An 18,788-nucleotide genomic window follows, 5' to 3' on the forward strand; every position below is an offset into this window, starting at 1 on the left:
TTTGCAGCTGTGGGATTTTTATTTGTTGAGAAACTTTTCCATGACGATAGATGGATTACCGACCAGTGCTTTTTCACAGATTATTTTTGTCCCTGTGTAAGTCTACGTCTGCACTGGAGAACTGGCTCCCGCCCGCGTAGAGGGGCCATAAGGCCTTTGTAGCTCCCCTGAGAGCTACAACGTATTCCATGAGCCCCAGACACGTAGACACGTGGGGGCGGTTCTGAGTACAGCTCTTTAGAGGCTGCAGTTCACACCATTCTCAGCCCCTTGGCTTCAGTGGAACCTCTCAGCACGCACAATGCCCTTTCTCTGGAGACCAGGCACATGGACGTCGCCTAGGGTGATCTTCATGTTAGATGGATGATGCCCTTACGGCTTGGGGATCTAAACAAACATGTACTCTTGCACAGGGCCGGCTTTTGGGCGGTGCGACCGGTTCCACCGCACCGGGTGCTGGCTTCCTGGGGGCGCCGTGTTGGAAAGTTTATTAAGCTTTTGAAGCACCTGCTGCAGCGTTTCTTTCCGCCGGCAATTGCCAGGCCTCACATACATGTCAAGAAAACTCCTGTGATTAATTATCTTCCTGGAGAGAGATCAGCATTTTGTATAGTTGAGGTTTTGACTTAGGTGAAGTTAGTGCAGAGGGTTAACATGCCTGCTGCAAAGAACGTGCACCAAGTAGATTACAGAGTGCGTATGATGTAAACAGATCAGCAGATTACTGCTTTCAAAAGAGACATCCTTTTGTTACTTGCAATTTATAACGTAAAGTCCTAATATAGAATAGTGAGCTATTAACTTTCATCCCAGAACTGCATACACACTGCAAAGTATACATTATTAGAACGTTGATTAATGTTGCAAAAAGGGTTAATTTGGCTCGAAATCGATTCTTATTATTAAAGGAAACTCCCAACTATGCTGTTTCTTTTTCGACTGCGTTTGTGCTTCGCCACACCAAGCACTCTTGAACTATACTGCCTACCAGTATGGATGACATGTGACTCCTACACTTTCAGTCCTTTGGCTTATGTAACATTTCTTATACACTGATTTACACACGTATGATTGATTGTCTCTGTGTAATGTGTGTGTGATGCAAAGTGCTCGGACACCCTACACTGGTATGAGTGGCGCTATATAACTAATTCAATGCATCTGAGAGAGTGTGGTTATGGAGACTTGGTCACTGTTAAAGGGTGCTAGTGAGAGAATCCGTGGTGGAGGTGGTCATTGGGGGGGTACCAACAAACATTGTCGCACAGGGCGCCACCAGCACTAAAGCCGGCCCTGCTCTTGCACTAAAAAGCGAAAACACAGACGCCGACAACACACAGACACATATAAACTCACATTCACTAATACACGCACTCCAGAGTTGTTATGACACTGTCCTTAATATGTTGCTGCTATTGATGTGTGTTTTTGTCTTCTGCCACTATGTTGCCACCTCTGTGCCTGTTCCACTGAAGGCAATGATTTTACAGCTGACTAATCTCTTTGCCTGTTTCGTGTGTATGTGTCTGGTCGGTGGAGACAGGGATAGGTTGGCATCATTTCTGAACAGTCTGATATTCCTTTCTCAGTAAGGTATAGCTGTGGGTCGAAAAATCAATAGAGACCTACACGAAAAAAGGGATCACTGCAGCCTTGGGAAAAGATAAATCAAACAGTGATAAAGGTTTACAGGCACTGGGCATCCCCAGGCGCTGCACTGGAGCACTGATAGTGAATGTCATGTCCTTCTGGATGGTGAACTTGCACAGGCCTTATCTTCTAACCCTAAAAAGTTGGAGGTTCCATGAAACTTTGAACCATCGAGAGATAGTGAGTATTGCTGGCATGCAGATATGTATCCATGTTTGTAGGAGCTCACGGGATTTTTTCGCACTGATCGTGCTATGGAGTTGGTGGAGAGGGTACTCCGTAGCAACAGTGACTGAGTACCCTCTCTGCTAAACTCTGGGTCCACCCACTAAATTTCGAGTCAGACAGAGTACAATTTAGGGCATCAGTGTAAACCTTCTTGACGGCCTCAAAGAGTGGGGGCCATGACAGGAAGCACATATTTCTGTCTACCCTATTTTGAGTGGATGTATGTTTTTCCTGTCTGTCTTGTGAGGGACAGGAAAAAAATAATGAGCCCCAGCTCTTAGAGACAACTCCCATGGCGTGGTTGCCATTAGATTTTTATTTCTTAAATACAAACACCCACTTTGTGAGTTTGTTTTTGAAAAAAAGATTGGTTTTGGGAACGTCTGACAGCCAGCCGTCAAGTTTGATGGTGGGGTCTGTCAAATTTTTCCAACATTGATAGGAACCACTGCGACAGTGCTTCCTGTCAATGTATAGAGGAGTCCGCGAGACTGGCGAACATCTCTCAATTTGGTGGGTAGGTTATAGGCAGGGTGGTGGATGGAAAACCCTCTGCCACCTGGTCTGCCTTTATTCTGTCCAATAAACCCTAAGTCAGGCCGATAATATGCACTTTAACCTGAACATCGAAGGATAGATATGTCCTGGCACAGACTAGATATCTAAGGATTTTTGGGGACCATCCTTGGAATGTTCATGTTGGGAGCCACAGCTATTGGCAAGTACTGGAGGTCCCCCGTGAAATTTCATGGTGGCAATCTTTCTGCAGTCAATTCTCTAGCTTGTACTACATAGTGAATTTTGGGGTCTCTTAATGGCTGTTGCTGTGCTAGGGCATATACTTAGGTCTGGCACTTGCAAGAGCTTTTGTCTCTCCTTGTAAAACTATACATACAGTGAGCTTCATGGAAGTAACCATTTCTCACCTCACGTTATTGGTTGTGTTGTTTATTATTCCACCTCCTAATACGTACTTCCACTGTAGTACTTGAGGTGCACTGGTTTCAGCATGTAGCAGAGGCTATTTTGTGAATGAAGAAGCCATCATGAAATGAAGGCTTCCACATCCAAAGACGAAACATTATGCATTATAAGCAAATGCGTATTTAAAGAGTTCAATATTATATGCCATTAAAAAAATGAAAATACATTTACTGTGGAAAAATTGCTAAGTAAAAAATATGGTCTTTAAAGAAAACACCTGACAAATATTATTTCCTGCATTTATATACTTTTCCTAATGAGCTGTGTCATTACTTTAAACTCTCCAGCTCCATTCACAGGTTCGGATCTGCTGGTTTCTGATCGGTGTGACAAACATTGTATGTGGAATGCTGGTCTTTCCTCTATGTTGTGCATTGTATGTCTCACTTATTACTTCTTCTATGTCACTGGTTCTATGTGCTGCTGTGGTCCTTCTCAATGTGCCACTGTATGTAGTGCTTGTTTTATGTTGCCTATTATATGTGCATTGTGGTCCTTCTTAATTATAGTACATTTAGATAAAGAGAATCCAGTTGTTAATATACTTCCTGCCTCGATTTTAAATATTTTCATAATTATGTCACAGTTACTTTTCAGTGCATTGTAATAAATTGCAGCTGCTATTTTTTACCAGAACAGCTTGTGGGGCAACATTTTGTGCTATTCACTCTCTGAAACCTGGATTAGCAACGTCAATTTGTCTGACTTAAAAATGCTAATGCATGTATTTAGAATGTGTGCTTGCCTGTGTTTGCATGCATTACCATTTTAAAGTCAGACTAAGGGCCCTATTACAATGTTGGTCGGATGCCATAGCAGGATGGAATTTGCCCGACTATTAGTCGGAAACATTAGTTTTCAGCTTGTGCGGCAGCCGAAAAAGGCCCGCGGCACGAGCTGCAATAGAAAAATTGATGTTTTCAAACATCCCTGCAGTGTGGCAGGCACAATGTGCCTACCACACGATACAGGGATGTTTAAGGGGGCACCACATAGAGGAGGGCCAGGGGGAAATGGGGCCCTGCTAGGTACCCCCAAAGTCACTTTCATCTGCCTTTTCATTGTGGAGGAACCACCATGAAAGGGCAGGCGGAAAGCGACATTGTAATCCCGATGGTGGAGATGAGGCTGGCTCCGCAGCCATTTTGATATTACAATTCCACCCGCCGCCCTCACCGGCTCTGTGAGCCTGTCGGAAGCAGGGAAGAATTCCCCCACGGGGTTTCCCTCCGGCTGAAAGTATCATAATACTGCTGTCGGACGGAAACCTATGATTTTGGGTGGAAAGCCTCAGACGAGCTGTCGGATAGCTTTCTGCCCGACAGCATGCTTAGTGTCTTTGCCAATGTTTGTTAACATTGTAGTTGAACCATCCTACATCTTTTGAGAGCTCTGAATACTACCCTGGGAGATGTCCAAGAGCTCTTCATTGATTACCTAAGGGCTGTATGAAAAAGCTTCGGTCAGGCAGTTCCCTGAAAATGTGAAGGAGTGCAACTGACAGGGCTCTGCTGAGCTTAGGAGTTTGTGATGTTTGGCCCTCATTCCCACGAGTTGCTGCTAGTGTTTGGTGTGACTTATGTTTCTACAGAAGTAGTTCACATTCTGTGCTTCTGAGACGGACAGGTCAGTTTCTTACTGCACTGGTGTGCATCAGTAGTATCACACGATATGAGCAGCTCTGAATCTGACAGAACACTCCAGCACCAACATAGGCTACATTGTTAGTTCTCATATATGGACTGTGTCGAATTTATGGTAAGGAGCAGTTGAACTATGTAGGAAATCTACCTTTTGCCTTTTGCTGAATCCTATTTTTTTGCTGGCTTTAGAACTCTGTGCAATTTACCTCTGCTAGCCAGGGGTAAAGTGCTTGTACTACCGCTATAAACTTGGTTGAATAGGTGTATTACTAGCTTACATACAAGTGCCTCTTATATGGCACAAAATGTATCCAGGGCCTGAAAGTTAAATGTCAATAATCTGACTACACCACCTACTGTGCTATCTACTACAGTGGCAGTGTAAAATATATCTTCAGGCCTAACACTGTAGTGTGACTGTAGCAGTTTAAACAATGCAATTTGACCTGTCAAAATAGATCCCTTTTACAGGTCAAAACCTCTCTCTTAAATATTAATAAGTCATCCCTATGTAGGCCTTTCAGCACACAGAGCAGGGTGCTTGATATTTAAAATTAGTCCATGTAAAAACTGCAGTAGGCCTAACTGACCTATGTAGAAAGTCAGAGTACAAATTACAATCTTAATAATGTATCTGGGGAATTGGACTAGCCAGAAAAAATAATGAAACTATTATTTTAATACGTCTTAAAATTAAATTCAATGGTGAAGTTGGATTTTTACTGAATATTAAGCAAAAGTAACTTTTAGCAAGTTACATTTTCCCTGCCTGTAGTTCTTGGAGGCTATATTTGCATTTGCTCTCCAATTTCTGCAAGTGAGTAAATTAGCATTTGAATAGGTGTGAAATAATTACCCAGAGCAAACAATAGACTGATCTGAATGGGAAGAGATTATTCCTTTGAACTGACACAATATGCATGGTGGGACAGTGAGCATCCTTTTTGACATTAAAGTGTAATCCTGCTTGAATGTCATACCCTTCTTGAAAGGTCTTCTGGGTTTTACATATAACACTAGGGCACTCTTCAAAGGAAGGGAAACAGGATGTCAGAACAATTCTTGTGTATTCACTGTCTTGTTGCTGGGAAGTCGTTCTTTTGTTCTACCAGATTTCTGTCTCTGGGTATACTGTGGGCACAGAGCCTGCTCCAAACTGGATTTTAGTTTTACACGGTGAAAGGACTCTAGGCTTGCCTTAGTAGACTTCCCATACACAACCTTTGCCCTCAGAGCCCAAGTATAGTGTGGCCGAAGTCTTCCGCCATCTTGAAAATATAGAGTTGTCCCTGGGAAAATGTATCACACTGGTTAATTCCCACCCAATAGCTCGTAGCAGGCATAAATGCAGAATCTCCAGGCACCCTCTCAGAACACTCCTGGACCTCAGCAATAAAAAAAAGTACTAACCTGCTGTCTTTGACCTGCGAAGTGCCCTGAAGGACTGGAGTTGCTCTGTTGTACCCAGGACAAAGTGGACACCAGGGTCATAAGTAGGCCTGGATGTAATTTTAGTTACGCTGGTGTAATCAGAGTACTTATGGTAATTCCACGCCACTCTTTGACATAGAATTACCGATAATAATGTGATTACACTTTGCTTGTGTGATTAAGAGCAATTTGGGAGAAAACAATCCAACCGTGACAGCACCTTCAGCAACCGCGAGTAGCCGCCGGCTATTTGTGATCTGCTGCATTTAGCACTATTTCTTAATGCAAATGAATCATTGCATCCATTTTGGATGCCATGGTGCATTTTGCAATTTGAAAATAGCGCCTGATGTCAGGAGTAAGTTGGGGGGAACATTTTAACCCTACAACACATTTAGCACTATGCCTTAGCACACAATATCTTCAGGCGCTCATTTTGGACACTAAGGGGGCGTTTTGCAGTAAGAAAATAGAGCCTAATAGTGGAGGTAAGTTGGGTGAAATTCCTACTCTAATAACACATTTAGCGAGTGTGAAAGGCTGCTTGCACTTGCTATTTATGTTCTCTTGCATTTAGCACTATTTCTTAGCACAAAATGCATGTTCGCACCCATTTCGGACACGAGGAGGCAATTGTGGGCTATAAATAACGCTAAATGCAGAAATTCTTTTCTTGCATAATTAAGTGTAATCTAGCAGAATTCTCGGGTAATTTCACCTGATTACGCTACACTGAATTACAGAAGTTATGCCCATCCCTAGTCATAAGGCTGATCTTCTATTAAAGCTATGAGGTCACAACAAGCTGCAAAGGCCTTTTCCTGCTCCTTCTCATCTGCCCAGTGGCAACTGGACCTGGACTAAGCTTGCTGGCTAGCCTCTGAATGTCATCTGGTGCATCACCAATTTCACCCGATAAGGTCTTGTTGGGCTTTAGAAGTGTTCTTCTGAGGTGAATTGTGACTTAAAGCAATAAAGTCAGAAGGTAAAATCTTTAACCAGAACAAATCTAGTTTGTGTATATGACCAGTGCTCCATCGTGGTCAGTGTCAGTGGAGAGTCGTCATGCCCCTTAGCACTATTCCTACTTAAACCTTTAAAAACTCATATTACCGGTTCCTCCTGTTGGAATTTTTTATGTCATTTTGGTGTCATTCTGTTTATGACATTTTACTCTATTTTTCTAATTCAGTTGGGATTTTTATTGTTTTTGTACTTCGACTTTATTATTTTTTAAGTACTGATACATACTTTTCACACTGAGCTATGGTAAGCCTGTCTGCTCTGTGTCATAGGTACCAGGGGGTTGAGATCAGATTAATTTATTGACTTTAAAGGTTTTCTGATTATTCCTTGAGATGGGTAGAGACCCAGTCAAGTTTTAATCTAATGTCTTTCAAACTGAATGGCCCAGCAAGGAGTTGTAAGTCTCTTTTGGATGGACTCAGGCCATAAGATCAAGGCTTTGCTTTTAACTGTCAAAAATCAAAGAAACTAGCCTTAAGGCAAGCTGAACGCAGTTGGAGACATGATTATTCTTTAGACAAAAAGGCCACTTATGTAATACAGCTCAAAGAATATAAAAATGCCATCCTCCAGACTAAAACAGAATATTTCTCCTTAAAAATCGTAAACTTGGCTAATAAGTCCAAGGATATTTTCTCCATAGTTGACGAGCTCGCTAAACCGGATAGAGTCATGGTGAAACCTGTTCCTTCGCAATCTTTATGCGACTCTGTCAATTCCTACTTTATTGAGAAAATTGCCACTATTAAGGCTAGCATCCCTTCCCCCATCTCCCCCATTGCTTCTCCTATTATATGTAAAAACCCACTACTACTTGATCGAGTTCCCCCAATTTCAAGGGAAGACTTCTTTGCTCTACTTAAAAAAGTTAGTTCCGGTTCCCCCACTGATTGCTGTCCGCCTTATATTTTACGTGAAGCTTTCCTCACCTGTCTGGACCCCCCCCTTTCATTCCTGAACAATTCCCTTAAACTTGGTATTGTTCCCAACACCTTAAAAAGCGCTGAAATTGTCCCGATCCTGAAGGAACCCAACTCTGACCCCCTGGTTCTCAGCAATTACTGCCCCATTTCTTTGCTGCCTTACTTAGGAAAAGTTTTAGAAGCTCATGTAGCTCCTTCATTGAAGACTCCCACTTCCTTGACTCTCATCAGGTAGGATTTAGACCTGCACACTCAACAGAGTCAGCTATCCTTGCAGTCATGGATGAGCTCAGAACCCAGGCCCTGGTACTCCTGGACTTGTCAGCTGCTTTTGGCACGGTCGATCATGGTCTCCTGATCGACTGTGTCCGCAATGCCGGAATCCAGGGTCTGGTGTTGAAGTGGATCTCCTCTTTTCCCAGCAACCAATTTCAAGCAGTTCGCCTTGCCAATTTCTCTCCCAAAAAAATGAAATTGATCTGTGGGGTACCCCAGGGGTCTTCCCTTTCACCCCTTCTTTTTAACTTTTACCTATTGCCCTTGATCTGGTCTCTGCGCGAAAGAATGGTCGAAACCTTTAACTACGCTGACGACCTACAGCTGGTGTTTGACATCAATTCTTCCATTTCTTCCATGTCTAATTTCCAGTCTACCTTGAGCTTTATCAGGGATTGGATGAATGACAATCAACTGAAACTAAATCCTGATAAAACCGAGCTCATTTTCACAGGAGGACCAGCAAACCAGTGGAACTCTAACTTTTGGCCTCCATTGCTGGGTATCCCCCCACTTCCAGAAGGCTCTGTTAAGAGCTTGGGGATTGTCATCAGTAATGATCTGTCCATGAAGGCCCAGATTGGCTCAGTGGTCTCTGCTTGCTTTTTCCATCTGCGAAGAATCCGGAAGATCAGCAGATTCTTGACCACTGAGGCCTTGACTTTGGTCATTCTAGCTTTGGTAAGCTCCCGCATTGATTACGCCAACTCACTATATGTTGGTATCCCAGCAAATCAATTACATCGCTTGCAGTTTGTGCAAAACCAAGCGGCCCGGTTAATCTTCCGTCAGCCTAGACGACATCACGTTAGACCTCTGATGATGAGTCTACGTTGACTTCCAGTGGCTAAATGCTGTGCATTTAGGCTGGGATGTACCATCTTTAAAGCCCTCGACGGGAATGGCCTAGCATTTATCTCCTCAAGGATCCAGCGCTATATCCCTTCTCGGGAACTGCGCTCTTCCAATCTGAACCTGTTGAACACACCCTCATTCAAATGCAAGATGCATGGGGGACCCAGATTTGCGGTCTTGGCTCCACAATTTTCAAACTCGCTTCCTGTGGAATTGAGGTCTGTGACCCCTTATGCACAGTTCAGGAAACAGCTTAAGACCTGGCTGTTTTCCCAGTCATATGATTAAGCTAACTGTCCCGTCGATGCAGCCTCCCCTTTGCTCCTAGCGCCATGAAACTGCTTGGTGTACATGTGATTAATAAATACTTTTAACATAACAACTGTATTTTATACTCTCCGGTATTTTAGCCTGCCTCTGTATCAAGCTCTGTACTCTTGTCTGTCTACTCTATCACCCTTGGTTTCTGCTAATAAACTGTGTAATATTTGTTATCGCATAACTATGACTCCACGCAATCAAATCTGCTCAGTTGCAGACTGGAGGAATTTGAGTTGTGTTGCGATTCTCCAGCTGAGCTGATGAAATGATATGACAAGAGGGTTTATATTGATCTACCATTAAACTGCTAAATAGCATTGCATGCATTTAGCTCATTTTTATTATGAGAACCAGTGTAATTCATGGTACTTCGACAAGTTGCACATAATAAAGACCAACACTCTGTTTTAATGGGGATCACGTGATCTCAAAACCAGCCCCATCAAGTGCCCTGGTACAAGTACCCTTTGGATAAACATGCATCCAGAATCTCGAAAGCTAACCTGCTGTTCACTCCTGATTCGGTTGCCTGGCACAAGGTATTCTTCGGATGATTTACCATCTCTAATCACCAGGAAATACAGGGGGTTGAGGGTTTGATAGATTAACAAAGTCGCTTGTACACAGAGCAGGTATAATCAATTCTATCAACACCAGAACAGTTACGGTGCTGGCCAATAATAAGAACCTCAGAACATTCAAAGAAGTTTCTATAACGGGTAACCTATTTAGTTAATATATTTTTTTATTCTCAAGCAACTAACATAAGCTCTTCCCATCCCAAAAACAGTTTAAATAAAACAAATGATATAATCATACATTGAATCACATCATGGCTCAACCACTCATTCATTGAAACATTAATATTACTTCTGCATGCTCAGGATATTACAATAGTTGACAAGCTCAACTCTTCGGAGAATACTATCCCTCTATACTAAATGACCAAAGACAACCAATTACAAAAACTTAACACAAGCAATTGCACAGGGTCTTTCAGCTAAACTGTCCCCCACCTGTACAAAACCACCTGAACCTATCCCACATGTATCAGTAGGATCAATCAACTTCAAAATCACATATTCCCTATGTGAGAAGTTGGCCTGGTATATTCTGTCCACTAGTTATAGTGGGCGCCCTACACCAGTTCAAACAACCCCTTATTGATGATAGGTTAAAGACAACCTTTATCCTAGTGGTAGCTATGGAGAACAGCCTTCAGGCCAAGTCTTGAAGGAATGTAAAGCAGCTTGTTTTACCAGTCTATAATCTCTTGAGTGGCTAAATGAAAGGAGACCACACCAGGTATATATATAAAATATATGTATTTATTCCTAAACACACCCTACTAGTCTCTTTATGAGGCTAGAGGTAAAAGCACATAAGTAACACTTCAGTAAAGTAGCACAAATACATGTTAGGCCCTAGGGGCAGAACAAACCATATACTAAAATAGTGGTATAAGAACCACAACTTAACTAGACACAAGGCCTAGAGCCTGTAGAATCATTGGGATCCCAAGGAACCACCCAAGGTAGTGACTCAGGGGACCCATGTGTGATGCTCCCGTTAGCTTCGACGGGGAAAGTCGCGGTTAGATTTTTAGTGTTAAAGGACAAACAGGAATGGACTAGGACCAAACCCTCTTGAACTTAGACAGTTCTAGGGTCAACACCCACAGGAGCACCGGAGTAATCGAGTTACCTCACCCAGGGAAACCAGGTGCATAGGTGTCAAATGGTGTTGGGTCGCGTCGTCATTTTCATTGGCCGCTGGCGACGAAGTGCTGCTGCCGGGAAGATGTGAAGTGTCCGAAGAGATCCAAGCCTGGATTGGAGATGTTAAGAACCTGAAAGCAGAGGGGACAGAGTCTGGGTCACTTGCCAGTGACCAGGGGCACGATAGACGAATGCCCACCGATGTCGGGTGTTTCAGATGAAGAAGGTGAAGCTTGACTCTTCAGCCACGAGGACCAGGAGGCGTCGAGGATGACCAGGAGTTGGATTCTAGATGTCCCACAAAGGATGTCGAGTGCTGCAGCGTCGGTGCCTGGATTGGACACAACAAGCCTTGGCAACAGCAACCCATGCAATAAAAAGAAAAATGGTTCAGTGCAAACCAGCAAGGTCCGAGGGACTCCCCAGGCTAGGAGGAGTGAGGACACATCTGGAACAACCAGGCAAGCCCAAAGAAAGTCAGAGTTACCTTTACGGAACACTCGTGGATTGTAGGACCACAGTCTTCGGTGCAAAAGGTGCTCAGGGTCTGGGCTACAAGTAACCCAATGCACAGCCTCAAAAGTTGTCGGGAAGCTGATGCACTTGCAAATGTGCACAGTGGCCAGGGGTTCCGGTTCCACGGTACCAACGAGGGCTATGGGTCTCAGCTTTGCTGGGGACTCGGTTCAGCCTCTGGGAAGTCTGGAAATCCACCTCTGGTGTTGCAAAGTCTTCAGCGTCTGGCGGGAGCTTCAGAGATGCAGACTGGATAGATGCGTCTTTGGTGCCTGCCAAGCAGGGGAGTAACTCCTTTACTCCAAGGGAGATTCTTAAGTTATCTGGCATTGAACAGATCGTCAAAGTTCCAGGATTCAGTTTCAGAGTTTTGTCCAGGGATATCTGAAGTTCTGGTTACAGAGGTTCCTTCTTTATACCCAAGGAAGGGGTTGGACTAACTCAGGGGACCCACCTATGAGAGGGTTTGGAAAGAGGAGTGGCTACACCCATTTCCTTTGTCCAGTTTCACACCAGAGCAGGGGCTGGTAGCCCCTGCAACTGGTTTGAGCTGGACTAAGCACAGGGACACCAATGTGCCGATTCCGATCCGGTAAAAAAGTACATACGGATCGGCCCGATCCGTACGAATCGTAGCGGGAAAAGTTGTACGAGACGTACCCGGACACTTTTCCGTACGATTCGTAAAAATACAGTCCGAGCGTACAAGTACGATCCGGACCGGCTATCCGATTTACGAATCGTACGGAAAACGTCCCGTACATGGGGAATGACTCTACCCGCTACGAAGCGAAGCGAAGTTTGTACGACTCGTAGACCCGGAAAAGTTGGTCCCGGGGTACGAGTCGTACAGGCCCCCCTGCGTATGTACGCACTGTACCCCACCCCCGCGTATGTACGCACCGTACCCCACCCGCGTACGCGCTGTGGGTACGGTGCGTACATACGCGGGTGGGGGTACGGTGCGTACATACGCGGGTGGGGTACGGTGCGTACATATGCGGGGGGTGGTGGGGGGCCTGTACGACTCATACCCCTGGGGACTCAGCTTTTACGGCTGTTATTGGCTCCTGTAAAACAAGAGCCGTACGGAGTGCCGTAGGGACGAATCGTACTTGCTGGGCCGTAAAACGCTGCTTACATACGTACGGACGGCGCGTACAGGCTGTTCCGGATCAGATTCGTAGGGTTTTTTTACTCGTACGGTCTTTTGTACGATTCGTACGGAAATAGGCTTTCTGTACGAATCGTACTTCCTAGGTTGTACGGACAGTTTACCGGGTACGAGTCGTACGGAGAAAACGCTCCGCACGACGATTCGTAGGGCCTTTTTACAGGATCGGAATTGGCACCCAAATGTGCCCCAGTGCAGGACTTCAAAGCACTCCTGGAGTGCTCCCACCCAGCCCTAATCCACTAAGGCCTGTCTGGGAGGTGGTAACACCTCCCTGTGACAGGAAACCTATTGTCCAGGCCTCCCCTGCCAGAGTTTCGGTCAGCAGCAGGAGGCCAGACCCGTGTCTGTGGCTGAAGCATCCATTTTGTGATGCCAGGGCTCTTTTAAACTGGTACCGGGTTTACCGGTGCTGTCATGTCTCTCCCTCTAGAAGGGTGGGATCATACTCCCACACCAGTTACTGGTGTGGGGGTATGATTCCAAGGTGTTTGACACCAAACACAACATGTTTCCGTGCAGCCAGTCCAAAGTTAGCATTTACAGTTGGGTTATAATGCACTTAAGAGTATATGATCAGGCTGCATCACAGACAACCTCAGAGAAGAGATTCCGAAGGCTTCAGAGGGGCTCTGCTCATGCATGGGCACCCTCTCACACAAAACCAAGCCCCCTGTCTTCAGGATCGATAAGGCCTGCCATAGGGGTGACTGATAGGTTTCTATGTGCAGTGATAGGTGAGATATACTGAACCTATATCTCTGTAAAGGGTGCATGCACCACCTTACCCAGGCTGCAGTAGCAGACCTGTGGTGTCATTTTGGAGGGCTTCCCAGGGGTGACATAATACGTGCTTCAGCCCCTGGTAGGCCAATGAGGTACCTATGCCCTGGGTACATAGTATACCATGTACTAGGGACTTTTAAGAGCACCTCAGAATCCAATCTGTGGTGTACCTAAGGTACTAGGAATCAATTTACAGAGGAAGCAGCTAGGCTGGGGTCCTGAATAGCAGGGTCCCAGCTAGACTAAAGTCGAAAAACAGTGTTACAGCAGCAAAAAGTGGGGGTAACCATAAGAAGCAGATCCTACTCTCCTACACCCTACATGAACTCATTTAACCAACTCCACAACTTCGTACCTACTGACAATAACCTTGAACAGCAAATTTTAGAATTCAGATGTACATCCATAGAGCCATGGACATTTCTGACATCACTTCCAATGAATGTCACTGTTAGACTTGGCTTTTTCAGCGTGTTTACCCCCAGACTTTTTGCTTTTTGACCTCCTGTTTTTGACCCTGTTTTTGTTGGTTTTAGAAGTCGAGGCACTTTACCACTGCTATTCACTGCTAAAGTGCATATGCTCTTCAGGTAAATTATGTAATGGATTGGTGATTCCATGATTGGCATATTTGATTTACTGGTAAGTCCCTAGTGAGTGCCCTGTGTGTTCCCAGGGCCTGTAAATCTAATGCTGCTAGTGGGCCTGCAGTACTGATTGTGACACCCACATGAGCAGCCTGTAAATGTAACTCAGACCTGCCACTCTAGTGTCTATGCGCAGTTTGGTACTGCTGTGTCGACCTGGCAAGCACACCCTCTTGCCAGGCCCTAACCTTCCCTTTTCTTACATGTAAGACACCCCTTAGGTAGGCCCAAGCTAGCCCCATGGGCAGGGTGCAGTGTATGTCTAAGGTAGAGCATTTACTGAGGTGTGTGACATGTCCTGATAGTGAAATACAGTATATTTCGTTTTTCACCATTGAAAAGCTATCTGTCCCATAGGATAGAATGAGAGTTTATTTATGACATCTTATACATATAACTTCCCATTGTGACAGGATGGAAAGCTGGACTCTAGTATATCTGAACTCAGAATATAAAAATACATATTTTAGTAAAGATGATTTTTATATTGTGTGTTTGAAAATACCACTTTGTATATTGTGTATTTTCTTGCTTAGCCATCCTGTGTGCCTCTGCTGGTTTGTGGATTGACTGTCTGCCTTTTGAGTGACAGGGGCTGGGGATGTGCATTCTCTCAGACGGCCACTGGAGGGAGGGGGTTGATGTGTGTCCTGCCTTTCCCGAATGAGCCAGGGCTGGGTTGAATAGACCTGTGCTGCATTCAGAGTAGTGGGAGGAGTTTTCACTAGCACTTGAATTGGCCTGGTCTGCATTTAGAGTGGTGGGAGGAGATTTCCCTTGCACCTGAATCAGCCCTGTCTGCCTTGGACAATGCTGTCTCCACCTCCTGCCGGGAAGCTGGACCAGAGGGGACAGAACTGGTTTGGGATGAGCACTGACACTCTCTGCCCAGAAGATCAAAGAGAAACTATGTATACATTTTGGGGCCCAGATCCCAGAACTTTAGAACTCTTTTGGGACCAAGAAGACTGCCAAGAAGAAGAGCTGGGGAATCTGTGAGAAGGGACTATCACTTTGCTGTGTGCTTTGCTGTGTTTGCCTGCAGTGGCTGCTTCTGTCTTGGGCAGTGAAAGGACTGGACTGAACTTTCTACAACTTCTTTGTGTGAGTTTCTCCAAGAGCTTGAGGTAGAGCTTGCCCCCTGTTCAAGAAGTCTCAGGAAAAGCAAAGACTTCAAGACCCGCCACTGCTAACTCCCTGTCCTGAAGGCATCACAGAGGGCACCGTCACACTTTGCACCAAAATCCTGGTCCCACCGACGACACCACCCAATGCATCCACTGAGCCGCTACTTGCACTGTGACCTGTAGGCACCACAGTCCACACTGACCCTCTTCACGCCGCTGCCCTGGTATCACCGCCGCCGACGCTCTACGCTGACATCGATGACGCTGCTTGCACCGTGGTTCGAGGGCACCGCTGGTAAGTTACACGACGCACCATCCTTAACCCGCACCGCAGCCTTGGCCTACCGACGCTGGCGCCATCGATTCCAGTTCATCAGCCGATGACAGCACAAAGCAACAATGCTGCTGCTTGCACTGTGACCTGTCAGCACCGCGACAACCACTCCATCACTTCGCACCGCAGCCCTGGTCTCAACGACGCCGCTGGATGACTGTCACCGAGCTGCTGTCTGCACAGCGACCTGAGGGCACCGCATGCCGCACCACTGCACTTCGCACCGCAGCCCTGATGCCTGCCAACGCTGGCGCTCCCAACTTCAACCATGAGGAGCTCAATCTGCAATGCGTGTGACTCCAAAACCGACGCCTACGAACACTGGCTCTTCTGGGCTCATAGAGAGGTCGCCAACGCCCTGCATTTTTTAAAAGGTACTGTTTTGCGGGTCTTCCCAACACCGTAGCTGGCCCACGAAGCCGTAGTCAGCCAGCTCTGTTTGGATTCTTTTTTCACAATGCCGTGATAGACCAGGACGGAGCTATTGACTTCAAGGAACTGTATTTTAAGTCTAGTTTTGATTATTGAGATTTCTGAGAACTGTATGGTGAATTTTTATCTTTTTTTATTTTGTTTGCACCGATAGAATATTGGTTATTTATGTAAAACTTGTGTGGTGTCCTTTTGTTGTGTTCTCACTATATTACTGTTGGTTATGTGCAAATGATTTACACTCTGCCTCTGAAATAAGCCTGACTGCTCGTGCCAAGCTACCAAGGTGATGAGCACAGGTTATATTAGGAGTGTAACACCCTTATCCTGATAAGAAGGAAAGGTCCCTACTTGGACAAAGGTTCAAACCATTGCCAACTAGAGACTTCCATTGCTAACTGTCACATACTTGGTGTTGTAGAAAATAGTTTGATAAAGAAGCATTCTCCTAAATTGCAAATGATCCACAAACTAAGAGAGGTGAGAGGCCCAAAAAGGAGACGAGGTTGCCCTGATTAACTGGGTGTATCCTTGCTGCACTGAAACACTCACTAAACTTTATGCTTTGGAATTTGTGGTTACAGGATGCACAATTAACAAAAGCACGTCCTTCATCAGTGATTAATTAATTGGTGACTTCAAAATATTGGTAAACTCAACAACAGATTCACAACTAAGCAACTAATTAACAATAGGAGTACCCAGTGTTCATGTGAGATTTATCTAATTTCTATCCATAACTTTCAACCTATTAATATTCAAGTACAGCCTCAGATGGGGGCATGGTAGATTACTCCTCTCTCCCTTTCCATCCCCTGAACCTGAAAAGGCTAAGTTAAAACATGCTGGTCCTTGACTTCTCAAAGTCGTAAAACCAGCAGAATTCAATTAACTTTATAATTTTGTTATGGACATTAGCAGGAAAAAATAACACATTATCACTAATGGGGGAAATGTACTTCAACATCACCAACACTGAACATGCTAGGGCCAATACATTAGGTAACACAAAGAGGGCCAGAAAGCATCAAATAAATGATTCGACTTTGAATTATAAATACTCAAAAGAGAATTCCAAACCCTTTACTTATAATAGCAGAATTCTAAGTCCTGTATTGGCAAAACATCCTGCAAGATGGCAAAAGAGGATACCAGAAACCTATTTGTAGAGCAAGAACACCCTGTTATACAAAACACATTAATAACTCCCCATACATACGATGTGCGTCTTCAAGTTCTATCAAGAACTGACCAACCTTTGCTTGATGTCTCAAAATGTCATTGTTTTTTTCCACTCAAGAAACACAAATATACAACACTTTAAACAGCCCTCACCTGCTTTAAGGTCTCGCCTACGCAGCGCGCATGCGCTGCTTAGGCAAAAAGACCTTTAGCAATCGCTTCGGCTTTTCAGCCGAAAACGTGCACGCGTTCCATTGCCTTCAATGGCAACGCATGCACGTGTGGCGATTGCCTTGCGGGAGCGAGCTTAACACCATATGTTTGTAATTAACTTACAAACACATGGTACCCCTGGCTCGCTCCCGCAAGGGAAACGCTTTGTGTGCTGTCGCACTCCCCCCACCCCTCCCACTTTTAGCGCGAGGTGCGCGCTTGTTTTGTGGCTTGCCACTTCTCAGCGGTTCTCAGTAGTTCAGCACACTGGCAATGGCCGCTCAGGGTGCCTCTCCTCACTTTACTCCCCCACCCCGCCTCTGCTAGGCAATATGCAACCATGGATTCCACAAGGTTCTCCGCCTGAGCGAGCCAGTGACCAGGCTTAAGGCCACACTGGATTCACCAGTGCCTCGGGTCAATGAGGTTTTAGGTAATCTACTCCTAACCAAGGCAATTTTGATCTCAGTAAAGCCGAACTTGGTCTTTCGGTGTGACTCATCGCCTGATGCCACACGGCACGTGCCTTCATCATGTGGACATCATCCCCAGCTGCGCTCCACACTCCACCCTGTCATGGGCTCCTTCACTGCACATCCTTGTCATACTAGTGGCCGCTACTACTTTCAACGTTGTTATATCGTACGCGCACCTCTATTGATTCTTGCCTTTTTACTAAAAATGAATCTCAGCATTCATTATTTAAAGAGTGGCGTGGTCTTGGGGAGGGGGTGTAAGGGGGTTGAGGGGTCCCTCAAGTTCATACTCAAAGGACCACTATGACCTTCCACAGTAGCGTTTGTTCTTGTAAAATAGGAAGTGTGGCAAAATATTCATATATTTCATCTACATATGTTCTACGTATGTTTGAAATGTCTGCGAATACACACACAGTCACTTGCGTATGTGTATATGTGGGCCAAAGGCATTTAGGCAAAACCTGTATTCAGGCACGTAGAGGCACATGGGTGTGACATATAGGTGGGTTCTTAACGTCAACTGCATGCATGTTTACTTTACATTTACAGACTACGCCCGTCTCTGTACGCGCTCATCTCTCCTACCTGAATTTACCCAAACTACCCACCCATGCATTGTCCACCCAGCAGCTCACCTGGGCATCCCTGTTTCTACCATTAACACAGGACGTGTGTTGGGTACTCATGTACCACTCTTAAGACTAACCCCTGTGCAGTAAATAAAGGAATTAAAATGCCCTACACCCCATATCCTATTAACTTGCTGCTGAGGAGTGCTTTGCTTATATGATCACTCCACTGCAAACAAACAAACAAAGAGCTCTAACTTTCAAAAATGCGAGA

This window comes from Triturus cristatus, chromosome 4_1 (genome assembly GCF_964204655.1).
Source record: "Triturus cristatus chromosome 4_1, aTriCri1.1, whole genome shotgun sequence".
NCBI classification, from domain to species: Eukaryota; Metazoa; Chordata; class Amphibia; order Caudata; family Salamandridae; genus Triturus; species Triturus cristatus.